Source organism: Peromyscus californicus, unplaced genomic scaffold, assembly GCF_007827085.1.
Source record: "Peromyscus californicus insignis strain IS unplaced genomic scaffold, ASM782708v3 Scaffold_6__1_contigs__length_162567912, whole genome shotgun sequence".
NCBI lineage: Eukaryota > Metazoa > Chordata > Mammalia > Rodentia > Cricetidae > Peromyscus > Peromyscus californicus.
In genome coordinates, this window is record NW_026294584.1 from 12143015 (window position 1) to 12157870 (window position 14856).

Here is a 14856-nt window from a genome sequence, read left to right on the forward strand (position 1 = left end):
CTGGGCATATATTCAAAAGAAATAAAATCAAAATATAACGGAAATAACTGTACATCCAAGTTTATTGTGACACTTTTCACAAAAGCCAATTATGGAATCATCCAGGTGCCAATCAACTTATGAATGGAAAAAGACAATATTGTATATATACTTGATTGTGTATATATACACAAATGAATATTGTTCATCTATGAAGAGAAACTTAAAAAATCAACCCGAAAACTAAAAAGTTATTGCTAGGGACTGGTAAAGGTGCTGGAGTTGGAAGGTCAAGGGTGAAGATATATGGCTAGATATAATTAATGTATGTACTAAAATATCACAATACACTCAATTACTGCAGACCGTTATATTAATAAAATAACCAATATATGAAAAAGACTAAGTCTCTTTGTAAACCACTGTGTAATATACTATGTGTATTTTTAACTACCAATGCTGTATATTTTGGATATTTTAATTGTTCAAAAGTTTCTTGTAATTTATATATGAAAAACAGAGTACTTTAAGGCCATGGGTAATAATATACCAGTGCTTCTTCTGTCTGAAAACTAAGTTAACACAGATAATTTTAAATAAACATGTTAAAAATTTTCTAAATACACTTTTACTATGAATGAAATCTTAAATTATTTTTCCCACAGCCATATAATTTTATTCAATGCACAAGTGTAGTTTTTTTCTATCCTTCAATAATAAAAAGACAGATTATTAAAAGCGAAGTTATAATTAGAATTAATTGCACTAAAAATAAGAGATATTTCAGTTTTTACTTTAAATGTTAAGAAAAACTTTAAATAAAAACAATGATTAATGTAATTTTAAAATACATAAAATTGAGTGATTATTTTTCATGAGATAATTGTCACTGTAGATGTCAAAACCACAAAGTAAAACAGCAGAAATAAAAACACAAAAGTAGCATGAGAAACACATTTGCTCACATATAAAGGAAGAAAGATCAGAATTACCTGGACTCCTAATGATATTCTGCTATACTCATAGATCAGTGCCTTATCCAATCATCAGAAAGGATTTCTCCAGCAGCAGATGGGAAAAGATGAAGAAATCCACAGCCCAAAATTACAAAGAGAAAATCTAAATGGGAGATCTGCATCAGATCCTTCCCCTCAGAGCTTAGGGAATTACACAGAAGAGGAGACAGAAAGATTATAAGAGCCAGAGTGGATAGAGGACACCAGGAGAACAAGGCCTCTGAATCAACCAGGCACATGTGAGCTCGCAGAGACTGAAACAGCAACACAGGACGACATGGGTCTGCACCAGGTCCTCTGCATCTACTATATAGTTATTAGCTTTGTATTTTTATAGGACTCCAGACTATGAGAATAAGTGGTCTCTGACTCTTGTACCTGCTCTGAGGACTCTTTTCCTCCTGTTTGATTGCCATGTCTAACTTTGATATGATGGTCTTTGTCTATCTTACATATTTCATCATGTTTGTTGTTATCTCTTAGAAGCCTGTCAATTTCTAATGAGAGAGAAAGGGAGTGGATCTGGAGGGCAGGGGAGGTGGGGAAGAACTGGGAAGTTAGAGAGAGGAAAAACTATAATCAGGACATACTGTACGAGATAAGAATCTATTTTCAGTAAAAGAAAAAATTAAAAAGCTAAGATATATCAAATAAATAACATAATGGTGCACTCTGGGGCTCTTAAAAACATTAAGGAACCAATCCTAAACCTAGTATACAGCAAGAAATAATTAAGATTGGGGGGAAATTAATGAAATAGATAGTAAAAAATACAATAACCCAAATCAACCAACCAAATGATATTGATAAATGCTTCGTCAGTTTGAGAAAAATAAAGAGAAAAAAATAAACAGAATTAGAGGTCAAAGTGGTATCATTAGAACCAACTCAAAGGAAGCAAATACTTGTGCAACTATAAACAAGAGGATTCTGTGCATTGCTTATGATGATGCAAAATAAGCCACTTCACAAGGCAGGTTGGCAGTTTATTACAACACTACATATAATCATAAAAATAATACAAAAACTGTACCACAAGAATTGATTCAATGGAATTTAAAATCCTATGTCTACACAAAATCTTTCCTTTAAATATTTATGCTATCATCATTCATAATTACCAAAACTTGGTGGCAGCAAAATGTCCTTCAGTGGATAAACTGATAAACTGTTGGTGCATGTAGATAATGTGCTGATACTCCACATTGGAAATGTAGCTTTTAATCTGTGGAAATATTAATGTATATTATTATGAAGAAGTCACTATGAAAAGGACACATATTGTATGATTCCAAATATTTTCTACTCTAGAAAGAATGAGACTATGGAGGCATTAAAAAAAAGTAACAGTTTCTAAGAACCAGGAAAACAAACAGGGTGACTAGCCAACACAGATGAATTGTAAGGCTATGAAAGTATTGTAGATAGTATTATAAGAGTGAATATATCATAACATATTTACACAAATAATATACAATAGCAGAAATGAACCCAAGGACAAACTATGGGAAAAAGGAAAAAAAAGATAAACTGTAAACTCTAAGAGATAATGCATTCCATCAATTATAATAATCATTCCAAACATATAAGGAATGTTAATAACAATATGTAATGATATAACAACAAGCCCATGTGGTGGCAGGGACTGTGTGAATAATCCTTGTAACTTTCATGCAAATTTTAATGAGTCTAAAATTGCTCTAATAATAAATCCTCTCTGTATATAAATACATATATATGTATATATAATGTAGCTATTTTCAGTAATATTAAAATTCAGTAGCTGCTGCAAAACAAAAGTTTCCTCACTAGTTGTTTTGTTTTGTTTTGTTGTCCAAACATGATTAATTTTGTATACTTTACTAACATATTCCCTCTCAGAGGTCACTAATTTTATGTTATATTGAATTAAAACTTCATGACATTTTCTCTCCATTTGTTGCTTGGTTTGTATCAATAGGCCATGATACAATTTAATCAGTTATAAAAATGAACTGTGCAGTATTATTAGCTTGCACTAGTTCTAATGCTGAAGGCACATTAGACTTGAGAAGCAAAACTGACCAAGTGAGTCACTTCACTTGCAGCAGGTTAATAGGAAGGAGTTCTTATTTATAGAATACTATTCACCCTCTGATACAGAAAATTGATTACCCTTTCCTGTCTGTTTGTTTTCTCCGTGCTCTGTGGAGCTATTACATTGCGTCTGTATAATTCTCTAGCTTGTTATTTCCCACTAGCAATAGTAACAGCAATTCCTTTCTTAGATGACAAGCATTAAGATAACTTACATGTAATCAAATAATGGAAAGCATAGCATTGAAACTCAGAGACTACAGCCTTTTAATTTAATGACAAGTACTATATACTAAATTTCAAAGAGACAAGAAGTAGGTCTTCTGTTTGACTTCTGCAGTATGTTACTCTGCAGACAGGGAAGGGAATACCAGGGGTAAATTTGGAAAGTTTGTTCATGACCTGTAATATTTTTCCTTTCTTTTGTATTAAATTTATACATTTCTTTATATTTAATAATGGAAATATTACAAAATGGGGGGATACCATAACCACACATTTTGGAAAGGGAACTAATGTGTCTTGTAATGCTGACATATGGTTACCAATAGCAGGTAAAATGCAAAGATTAAGAAATGTAGTGTCTGGAGGTGAGAACATATGTATATAAAATTTAGACCATGTATTTACCCATTCTGTGACCTTAGGCAAGTTACTTAGCTGTAGACAATTTCCTTTTTTAAAAAAACAAGCTGTAAGATTTTTATAAAGAAAAACAAAAATGATACAAATGAAAAACTTAGCATATAGCCTAGTTAATAGCATGCCTTAAAAAACATATTAGATTTCATTACTGTTTTTATTTTTCTTTTAATCCTTATTTTAAAAATAGGCTTTTTGTTGATACCAGTTTTATTGTCATTAGTAGTGTTGTTATTTTAAATGTCACTATTTCAGCCTCCTCCAAAACAATATAAGGGTACGTCTTACCCCACCCATTCCTGTCGTTCCTTCAAAACTGGATGATGCTTCCACTCTGCAAATAGATGACATAGATAGATAGATTATAGGTGTAGAGATAGAAAGGTAGGTGACGCACATATAGATATATAGATGCATATGGATATAGAGAAAGATACAGATACTATCTTTGACTTACAAACTCTGTTTCTGGCATTTGTGATAAGCCAGGAAGGAACACAGAAGCTCGGGGACACATCCTAATAAGGACCCTGGGGTCCATGTAAAAAAGGCTGCTGACGGCAACAGCAAACAGTTGTGGAATCTCTGCTTCATCTGTCACATATATATAAACACTTTGAAAACTTTCAAATTGCTGAAGGATTGTCAGTCCTCTTCCACATATTATCAGAACAAAATGTTAATAACAAAATGTCTCCCACTCTCACTGTAGCTGCTTACTTCTGAAAAATACTGAAAATATAAAAAATCTCAGCATGCCATTGCTACAATAGAATTTAATGGATCATATCTAAGATTTTCCCTAGTACAAATTATAACACCAAGAATAACATTATATGATAAGGAAAGCAAAAAATGAAGAATACCATTTCAAAAAAAATATTTTACTCAAAGCATCCATGTAAATAAATAGAAAAGGGGGAAAGATTTTCTATACAATATATTTGTAATTTTTCTGTAAGTTACACAGGTGTGTTCTTGACTAAATTTTCTAGATTATTTATTGTCACATTTGTGTATAATTTTCAAAAGTTAGTTTTGAAAATAGTATATGACTGGGACACATCTCACAGGGAGAGTGCATAGCTAGCATCTGTAAGGTCCACTCCCTAGGACTGGGGAGAAAAGAAAATAAAAGGTAAAATAAATAATACTCAGGAAAAATGAAAACAGCTGAAATTTTCAACAATCAGAATCACACATTCACATTCATGTGCAGAACTAAAAATTTGTCTCATAGAAAGTAGTATAATCATGGTTACTTGCTGGGGATGTCTTTCTGTATGCTGTGAATGTGTTGCTCTGATTGATTGATAAATAAAATGCTGATTGGCCAGTAGCCAGGCAGGAAGTATAGTATAGGCGGGATAAGCAAAGAGGAGAATTCTGGGAGTGGAAGGCTGAGTCAGGAGATGCTGCCAGCTGCCATCACTATGAGAAGCAAGATGTAAAGTGGCAATTTATAGATTAATAGAAATGGGTTAATTAATCTATAAGAACTAGATAGCAAGAAGCCTGCCATGGCCATATAGTTTATAAGTAATATAAGTCTCTGTGTGTTTATTTGGGTCTGAGCAGCTGCGGGCCCGGGAGGGACTGGAAAAAACTCCAGCTACAGTTACTAGAGGAGGAAAAGGTAAGAAGGAAGTTGTATATGAATTATAAAGTAAAACTAGATGTAAAAATTAAATTCCAGTGTTCTGCTGCTCGTGGTTTATAAGCTCTTATCATATGCATTAAAAAGACTCGGAAGAGGAAGACTCAGTAGTAGGTTTCCATGACTTTTTCAAAAGGTCTTCTGAGTTATCCATCTTTCACTGTATTCCCACCTCTACTATGCCCTCCATAGCCCCAATTTCACCCTTCTTGTTCCATAATCCCCTTTTAACTCTTTATATCAGTTTATACTATCACCCCAGTCATGATAACTCCTCTGATTACCCTTAGTAATTTCCTAATGTCTATGAGAATTTCCAAATGAACCATATGCATATGAAGATTTAAAGCTAACATCCACAAATGAGAGAATGAATTTAATATTTGACTGTCTGTGTCTGGGTTACCTAACTTAGAATGATTGTTTCTAGCTCCCTCCAAATGCTTACAAATTTTATAATTGCATTTTCTTAATATCTGGATAATATTCTGTCATGTAGGTGTACCACATTTTCATTATCCATTCATCAGTTGATGAATATCTAGATTGTTTCCAGTTCCTGGGTATTGTGAATAGAGCAGCAATACATAGGGATAAATAAATAGTAAGACATGGAAACTTTTGAGTACATGTCCAAGAGTAGAATCTATTGTGGTAGATCTATTTCTAGAATTTTGAGGAACCTCCACATTGATTTTAAAAGTAGACATATCAATGTTCATTTCCACCAGCAGTGAATAAGTATCCCCCTTTACCCACATTTATGCCATCATTTGTCATCTTTTTTTAAAATCTTACTCTGACTAGGGTCAGATGAAATCTAGAAATAGTTTTAGTTTGCATTTTCCTGATGGCTAAGGCTGTTGGATACTACTAAGACAATTTTCAAATATTTTTCAGCTATTTGTATTTCATTTTTTTTTGAGAACTGCCTCCTATAAAAGTTTTCCAAACACACCCACAGAGAGAGAGAGAGAGAGAGAGAGAGAGAGAGAGAGAGAGAGAGAGAGAGAGAGAGAGAGACCCTGTAATAGAGCAGCAATGTCCTTACCACACACAACAGACCAACAAATAAAAGTCCAGTGCCAGAAATGAGCTTCTTTTGGAGTTGTTGGCCTATAAGGTCCCCCAAACTCCCCAACACTGCAGACTATTGCCCATGCTGTAGTGTCATAGAACACAGGAATTCAAGCTGGTTCTGACCTGGAAGCTTCTTCCCTATGGGATAGCTTTTACAGTGTGTTCCAGTGCTATATACACCACCAGAGGAGAAAAGCTGTGAACCTGGGAGCTGCAATATCGACTGCTCTGCCAAGACACACCCACTGACGCAAGAGTAGCATGAACATTGTAGAAGTAAACAGCCACTTTCTGGTTGAATTTAAGTCCGGCTACACAAGATGAAACCCATACCTGGCACCATTATAGGGCAAGAACCCGTGTCCCCACAGGTTATGATTATGCTCCTAAAAGGACGTAGTATTAATCTGAATCCTATTAACTTATTTTTATAAGCATAGATCAATGCATCTCTCAACCTTCAAGTTCTTCAGAGAAGTTATGTGTGATACTTTGTGTTCTGACAAATAAAGCTTGCTTGGAGTCAAAGTGTGGAGCTAGCCACTAGTTAACCATAGAAGTCTGGAGGTCTGTACAGAGAGGAGACAGGAAGTGCTAAGGTGGGGCAAATCTAGGCCCCTTTTGGAAGGAGGAACAGGAGGGGTAGGAAGCAACTGGTGACTGCTCCCCTGCTTCTCTGATCTTTCAGGATTTTACCCCGATATCTGACTCCTGGTTCTTTTTGATAAGATTAATTAGATTTACACTTCAGAGAAGCTTGTATTTTTGGAAGATGGTGAACCACACAGAAACTCAAAACTGGTCAAAGTGCAGAGAATAAAGAGTAAGAGACCACAGGATGTTCGCTCCTAAATGGAAATTCGATGTGCACCTCTGCACCAAGGCTTCGGCATCACTGTAGAAGAGGTGGCAGAAAGAGTGTCACAGGCAGAGGCAATGATGACCATGAGGAAACAGTGTCCTCGGGACACAGCAGAGCAGTGCACATGTAAGGCACAGCAGATGTGACAGCTACACAAGCCCTGTGCGAGCCCAAACCAGACAAAATCCCAGCACGGAGAGGGACAGTCAATTTTCTGCAAGAGTGTAGCCCCATGTAAGTCAATCATGCTCCAGTGGGGTACCACATATCCAAGAATATTTGGCAGCACAAATGGGTTTTAATGATTAAAAATAAATAACATAGCATAGGGAATTGGGCAGGGCAGGGGTCTGGGAACACTCGGTGGAGGCAGTGAACAAATAAAAACATTATAGAAAATTGTCAAAGGATTAATAAAAATATTTTTGAAAAAAGATTTGGAAGAGTTTGAAGATGCCAAGTACAAGCTATCAATGTTTGAAGAGTTGGAAATGCTGATCTACTATTTGAGAACTGCAGATTTTAAGTGCTATCAAATTATCAGCTTTTACCTAATAACTATGCAGAAGAATTGTACAGCAAGTAAAGATGCACTTGAAAATGTTTTGTTTGTAGTACTTGGAAAATAAAACTAAAGTGAAGAAAAAAGAATAATTACAACAAATCCCAGGAGGGAAAAAAAGAATACTAAAGAAAGTTTTCAGAGAACAACAAGTTTAGAACAGGTTTTTCTTAAATGTACTAAAAGAGTGCGCACGCCAACATCACAAACAGAAAAAAAAATTCCTCAGTGGACAATGGAACTCATAAAATGGAAATACTCAGGGGAGGCAGATCTAATTACAGATCATTGTCAGCTTTTAAAACAGAAGTTTGTTTTGTTTTTCTACTTTCACCAGAACACACTACCAAATAATTAACAGTCAAGAGCAGTGCTGCATGTTTTCAAGTGACTTTTGATACGACAGACAGCAAGAGGCACTTCAGCTTTCCCAAAAGCCCAGGACAGCAAAGCTCTCTCTTTGGACATAAGAAAGAGACAGACAACACTGAAAATTGTCCAACAGATAAAATGGTACAAATAATAGGACACACCACTTTTGAGAACTCAAGAATAGAAAACTTACATATTTGAGAAAGATGTAAAATTTGGGGAAATTCTGGTTTTCCCCATTTGAGACTATGCAAAGAGGTGGTTCTAACACAGTGACCAGCTCGGAATGGTAGATCCCAGGATCTGCCTCTTAAGAGCAGTACTAAGTGAGGGCGATAACTTCCAGATCTACTGAGACCCACGCTGATGAAACAGAAGTTACAAAGCTAGTCTAAAGAGCAAATAATGTATGAATACAAACAATGACAGCTTGGTATGGAAAAGGTACCTGTTCTTACTGAAGTTGTTATAGTGAAATTATATTTAAAAGAAACCTTTTATTTTTTGATTTGCTTACCATTATCGAGTTCCCTTTTGGCTCTTTAATACATTCATAGCTTTGATTCCCCACCCACCTGCCTGTCTCGAGCACCTCCTTGCCAAACCCTCATTTATCCTCGGTCCCCCATGGACTTCCCTTTTATTTTATTTTGCATATGTTCCAGTATCCCCACAAATCCTAAATACTCTATAATTACATAATCATATTAATTTAATTATAATTATTTTCTTTAGGAAATTGAGTCATATTTCATTCACAGCTTTTAAAAAATATTTCCTACACATGTAGTCAGTGAATTTAGTGAAGAGCTGTAACAGTTCAAAAATAAGCAACAAGAAGTTAAACATAATTACACATTTTAAAATACAAAAATATTAGGAAATTAATAGATCTGCATTGAGTTTTCATTAGAAATGCCATTTCAATGCTGCCTGTGAATGATTCAAACTGTCAAGAGTGGGTTGTTTGACAGGCCCTTCTCTTTTGCATGGCTGCTTTGAGTAAGGGAACCCCTTTACCTGTAGCCAGCTGGACTGTCCAGATCACAGGCTGGGAGTTTGGCACACTTTGTAATCACTCCAAGACACTCAAGAAGCCACAGAAGACCACTACAACCATAGCTGAAAACATACTGCACTGTGACCACTCTAGACTCCAGCTTGAAAAGCAAGACTCTAAGAAGACAAACCAAGGAGAACCTTAACTAACTGGAGCTATTTTCACCCAAGCCAGAGGAAGAGCTATCCCCACACCCTACTCCCTTGGTCCAGCAGAAAGCCTATGATTAGTGCAAACACAATCACTCATTTATATAAAGGATTATGCTGTGGTTTGTGGAAACATTTGCTGTGCTTCCCTGGATATATAAGCAAGCTTGTTCAGCTCACTTTCAAGTAAATCTGTAAATACCCTCCTGTGCTGCCTACTTGTGTTACAATATTCTGCCCAATTGAAGGGTTGGTTGTACTGTGGTCTTTTTTTTGCTTACCTTTCATTTTTTATCATAAATATATCAGGGTTGATGCAAAAAGAAAACTGTGCAATGGAAACTGCCACCATGCGGTAATGGCAGTAACAATGATAGCACTCAGCTTTGGCAAGAGGCTTGCTGAAGGGTTCTAGGTAGCCGTGGGGCAGAAAGAGTAAGAAGCGAGACTGGGAGTCTTAGGCATTAAAAGAGTGGCAGCGAACTACCAAGCCCTAAGGGCCAAAGGTCCTGAAACCCAAGACAAAGAACAATAATGTTATTCCAAGGCTTCTTCTTCGCTGAAGGTTCCAGAACTATCACACCAGCTATTGTTACACAGCCCTGGATCCTACACCCAAGACTTTCATGCTGTGACTTTGAGTGCTGATGCTGCTAGCTACTGCTAGAAGTGAAGGCTTATGCTAGCTACCGAGGGCCTGGCCACCAGCAATCAAAGCTAGAGCTGCTAGACTTAACACCAAAGGTCGCAAGTCTCTGTCCTCTGAGGCCTAGAGCCATGCATTTTTAGTTCTCTGGATTTAAATCAAATTTACTTGATTTAAAATAGAAGTTCTAAGTAATGAAATAGATATTATAAAGAAATTATATGATGATGATATATATATATATATATATATATATATATATGCTTCCATGGGTAGGAAGTTTGTCTATATGCCATTCTCTCATCATCACAAATATTGAAAGTGTAAGACAAAAGTGTATCTACACCATAACACATAAAAGATAGTATTAGTTTAGTAAGGCATGGTACGTATTTTGTAATAATCAACACATAAACTTCTTTACTTCTGTTTCTCCATCTTCATTTGTCACTATCTTCTTTATTGAAGTCTATCGTATTTGTCCTAGTTAGGGTTACTATTGCTGTGATGAAACACCATGACCAAAGCAACTTAAAGAGGAAAGGGTTTATTGTCTTACGCTTCCATATATCTACTCATCATCAAAAGAAGTCAGGACAGGAACTCAAACAGGGCAGGGACCTTCAGGCAGGAGCTGATACAGAAGTTATGGATGGGTGCTGCTTACTGGCTTGCTTCTCATGGCTTGCTCAGCTTGCTTTCTTATAGAACCCAGGACCACCACCAGCCCAGGGATAGCACCACCCATGATGGGCTGACTTACTATTCTAAGTTTATAGTTTTAAATCTGTATTTCACAATGTCTAGTAATGTTTTTAGATGATGAAACAGTTGCCTAGTGGTGTTTAATTCAGTCAGGGCAGCACAAAGCTAAAACTAATTCAGAACACTGAAAACAGTGCCACGCTGCCCTTCTATGTCGGTTTATTATCCCTATTTATTCCTCCTGCAATTTTTACCTTATAGATGTTGTGTTGCCAATTTCCAGTCCCATTTCCAGGAGATAAAGATGAGGATTTATTTCTGAACACTCACAGATTACAGACAATAAACTACAGCAAAAAGCAGCCAGTATTTCTATAAAGCACTGGAGCAAATATTTTGCGGATCATGTGAACTCTACTACAATTACTCAATTTTACATATTATCACATGAAAGCAACAAGAAGAGAAGCCTCGTGAGTGGAATGTTTGTTTGTATGCTTGCTAAAATTTAAATGTCACATATTATTATTTTGATTTTTAATCATTTGAACATGTGAAAACTATTCTTAGCTCATCTCATAAAATACACAATAAATTGTGAGATAGATTTGATTAGTCCCTGTCTAGTAACCTCTAATATCAGAGCACACCAGTCTCAGGATGAAAACATCTGGAGTACCAAACTACCTATAAACTTTTCATCATTTAAAATTTATAATGCCAAATTAATTAAGAGGCTTAGAGAGTCAGAACAGAGAGGAATACATCATTTGAAGGAACATTTTATCTGAGATCAGGTGGACCTTTGCCAATTAATTACCTTCTACAAATAAACATAGCATGTAGGAACTTCTACTTAAATAGCTCTTTGGCCATTTGTGAAATTCTCAGAGTTTATAGTTTTACAATGAAGCCAAGAGTTTAAAAATGTCTGAAGTCCTGGGTTCAAGCCACAGCACTGCACACACCTACCACTTTGGGAAGAGGAGGGAGAAGCATCACCCTTGGCTACATTAAAGTTGGAGACCATCCTGGGCAACATGGGAACCTGTCTCAAAGATACATTCCAGTATTCCCAAGGATTTTCCCAGTTCTAACAATGGTTCTATTAATTCTAACTTTGTCCACTTATCAGTGAAGACGGTGGTTTCTGCCCACCTCTGCCCTAGCTACCTGACAGAGGCAGATGAAAGTGGACCAGGAAGACAAGACTCTACCACTTGGGCAACACTAGAGCTAATGAATTAGGAATGACATTTTTCATGGTCTTACTTTTTCAAATATATTACAAGAAACATTAGACATTTTTGCTAACTTTTATGACAGTGGGTTTCTTTTGTAATTTCATGAAGAAACAATCTTTACAACTTAATTTCTTATAGAAATTAAAACCAATAGTAAGATTTATTTTTGTAACTTCTTAGTTCTTTATATTGTGTTGTCAAGGCATTATGTGTCTATTTATCATGTATTGTTTTTTATAGGTTTATCGGTATCATATGAAAACCAAACTTTCAAAATGAGCAAACCAGGACAGGGCTGAGGTAATCCAACAGGGCAATTATTGGTCCCAACCATTTTTGAGAACTTTCACTCACAGGTTATAGACATTACTTTTGCACTGAAAATATGTGCATCTAAGAGTCTTGAGTCAGAAGACATTTTGCAAATGTCCCCTTTTGCAAAAGGCCCCAGGCTTGGACTCAGCAGTTTATACTCAGAGCTATTTGAGGCTTTCAGGAATATACAAGCTCAGACTAAAGCCCACCTTAGAGAAACAGATGCATCCCTCTTGTGTTTCAGAAAAAGTAATGATCCAACAAACCTCACAAATGTGTGCTAAAAGATAAACGTGGATTACTTAAGGTATATTTCTTAAGCATAAAATATCTTAAAGATTTATTTTTCTGTTAATTGTTCATGATATTGCAAGCTATTTCATTAATAACCAAAAAGAGCTCACTGTTCAGAGAACAGGACTTACTAATTTTTATAATACACTTAAAACTATGTATCTTTTCATATTCTTACTTATGATAAATACCACACAGTTCATGTCCAGAAAAGAAAATCCTTAAAAGAAATTATCATTGCTTTAGTGTTGTATTGGAGATATATAACAGTATTTGTGTGTATAGTTTGTCTTTGTGGCCATCTGCTCACACAATAAATTAAATTAAGACTGGCCATTTCTTTTGCAGGCAAATGGATAGAACTAGAAAATATCATCCAGAGTGAGGTAACCTAAACTCAGAAGGACAAACATAGTATGTACTCACTCGTAAGTAGATACTAGATGTGACGGAAGGGATGGCCAGACTGCAACCCACAGCTCCAGAGAGGCTAGCTAGCAGGGAAAGACCCTAGGAGGGACACATGGATGGCCCACTGAAGGAGAAGTGGATGAGATCTATATGAGTGGACTGGGAGTGAGGGGTGGGTGGCAGAGGGTGAGGAATGGGGGATGAAAACGTAGGAAACGGGAGGATCGAGCCAGAACAGGGACAGAGTGGGAGGGCAGGGAGGGAGATACCATGATAGATGAGGACATCATGGGAATAGGAAGAGGCAGGGTGCCGGGGAGGCTCTCAGTAATCCACAAGGATGACCCTACCTGGGAGTGATGGCAATGGTCTAGAGGGTGCCTGGACTGGTCTACTCTGGTGACCAGTCCAGTGAATACTCTAACCATCATTATAGAGCCTTTGTCCAGTGACTGATGGAGGCAGATACAGAGATCCACGGTCAGGCACCAGGCTGAGCACCAGGAATCCAATCAATGAGAGAAAGGAGGGATTCTGCAGGCGGTGGACGTCAAGATCATGATAGGAAGACGTGCAGAGATGACCGGCCACACTAGTGGAAGCCCATGAACTGTAGACTAGTGGCTGTGGAGCCCCCATGGGACTGAACTAGGCCCTCTGGATATGGAAGATGGTTTGTTTGGCTTGAACTGTTTGGGGGGCACCCAGGCAGGGGGGTCGGGATCTGTCCCTGGTGCATGGGCAGGCTTTTGGGAATCTGATGCCTGTGTGTGACGCCTTGCATAGCCTTGGTGCAGCGGGAAGGGGCTTGGACCTGCCTAGGCTCAGTGTGCCGGGCTCTGCTGACTCCCCATGGGAGACCTTGATTTGGGGGATGTGGGGATGCGGGGTGGCTTACGAAAGAGGGCTGGGGGGTAGGAGGAGGGAGGAGGTGGGATCTGTGGATAGTATGTAGAGTGAGTAGAAAATTTCTTAATAAAGAAAAATGAAAAAAACTGGCCATTTCTATAAAGCTATTTGCTAACAGTTAAAAGCAAAGCACTAAAACTCCCCACATACCTCTATAGATTGTCATTATTCATAACTCCTATTAGCCAGGTATAAATGTGTAAACAATACTAGTAATATTAATTTAACTCTTTTATCCTTCAGAAATGTATAAACAACTTGTCAGATGCTTCCTTAAGAAATAAACCATCTATCATGAAATCGCAACATGACACTGTTCTAATTCTGGTTTTCTTAAGTTATGTTTTTATCTTCCTATTCCCTTTGGTTTCTTACACTTGTCACTTAAAAAGTGTTTTCAAGAACTTCACCTTCAGCCTGGAATTTAGGCAGTTTTGTTATACATAGTACTTGCTCTGACTGCCAGGAAACGTACACTGTGATTTAAAAAAAAAAAAAAAAAAAAAAAAAAACCCTGAAGGTAATCCATATTGAAAAGAACTGTGGGAAGGGGAAATAGATGAGATCTCCTGAGTAAACTGGGGGTGGGGGTGGGGCAATGGAGAACAGGGGATAGGGGATGGAAGCATGGGGGAACAGGATGGTTGAGCTGGAACAGGGGCAGAGTGGAAGAGCAATGAGGGAGCTATCTTGATAGAGGGAGACATCATTGAGGATAGGGAGAAGCCTGGTGCTAGGGAAGTTCCCAGGAATCCACAGGGATGACCCCAGCTTAGACTAGCAGGGGTATGTTACTTGGATCCTAATGGCTCCCTTGGGGGAGGGGGTGAGAAGGCACAGCATCAATGGCACAGACACCAGGAGTCAGTTGAAAGCA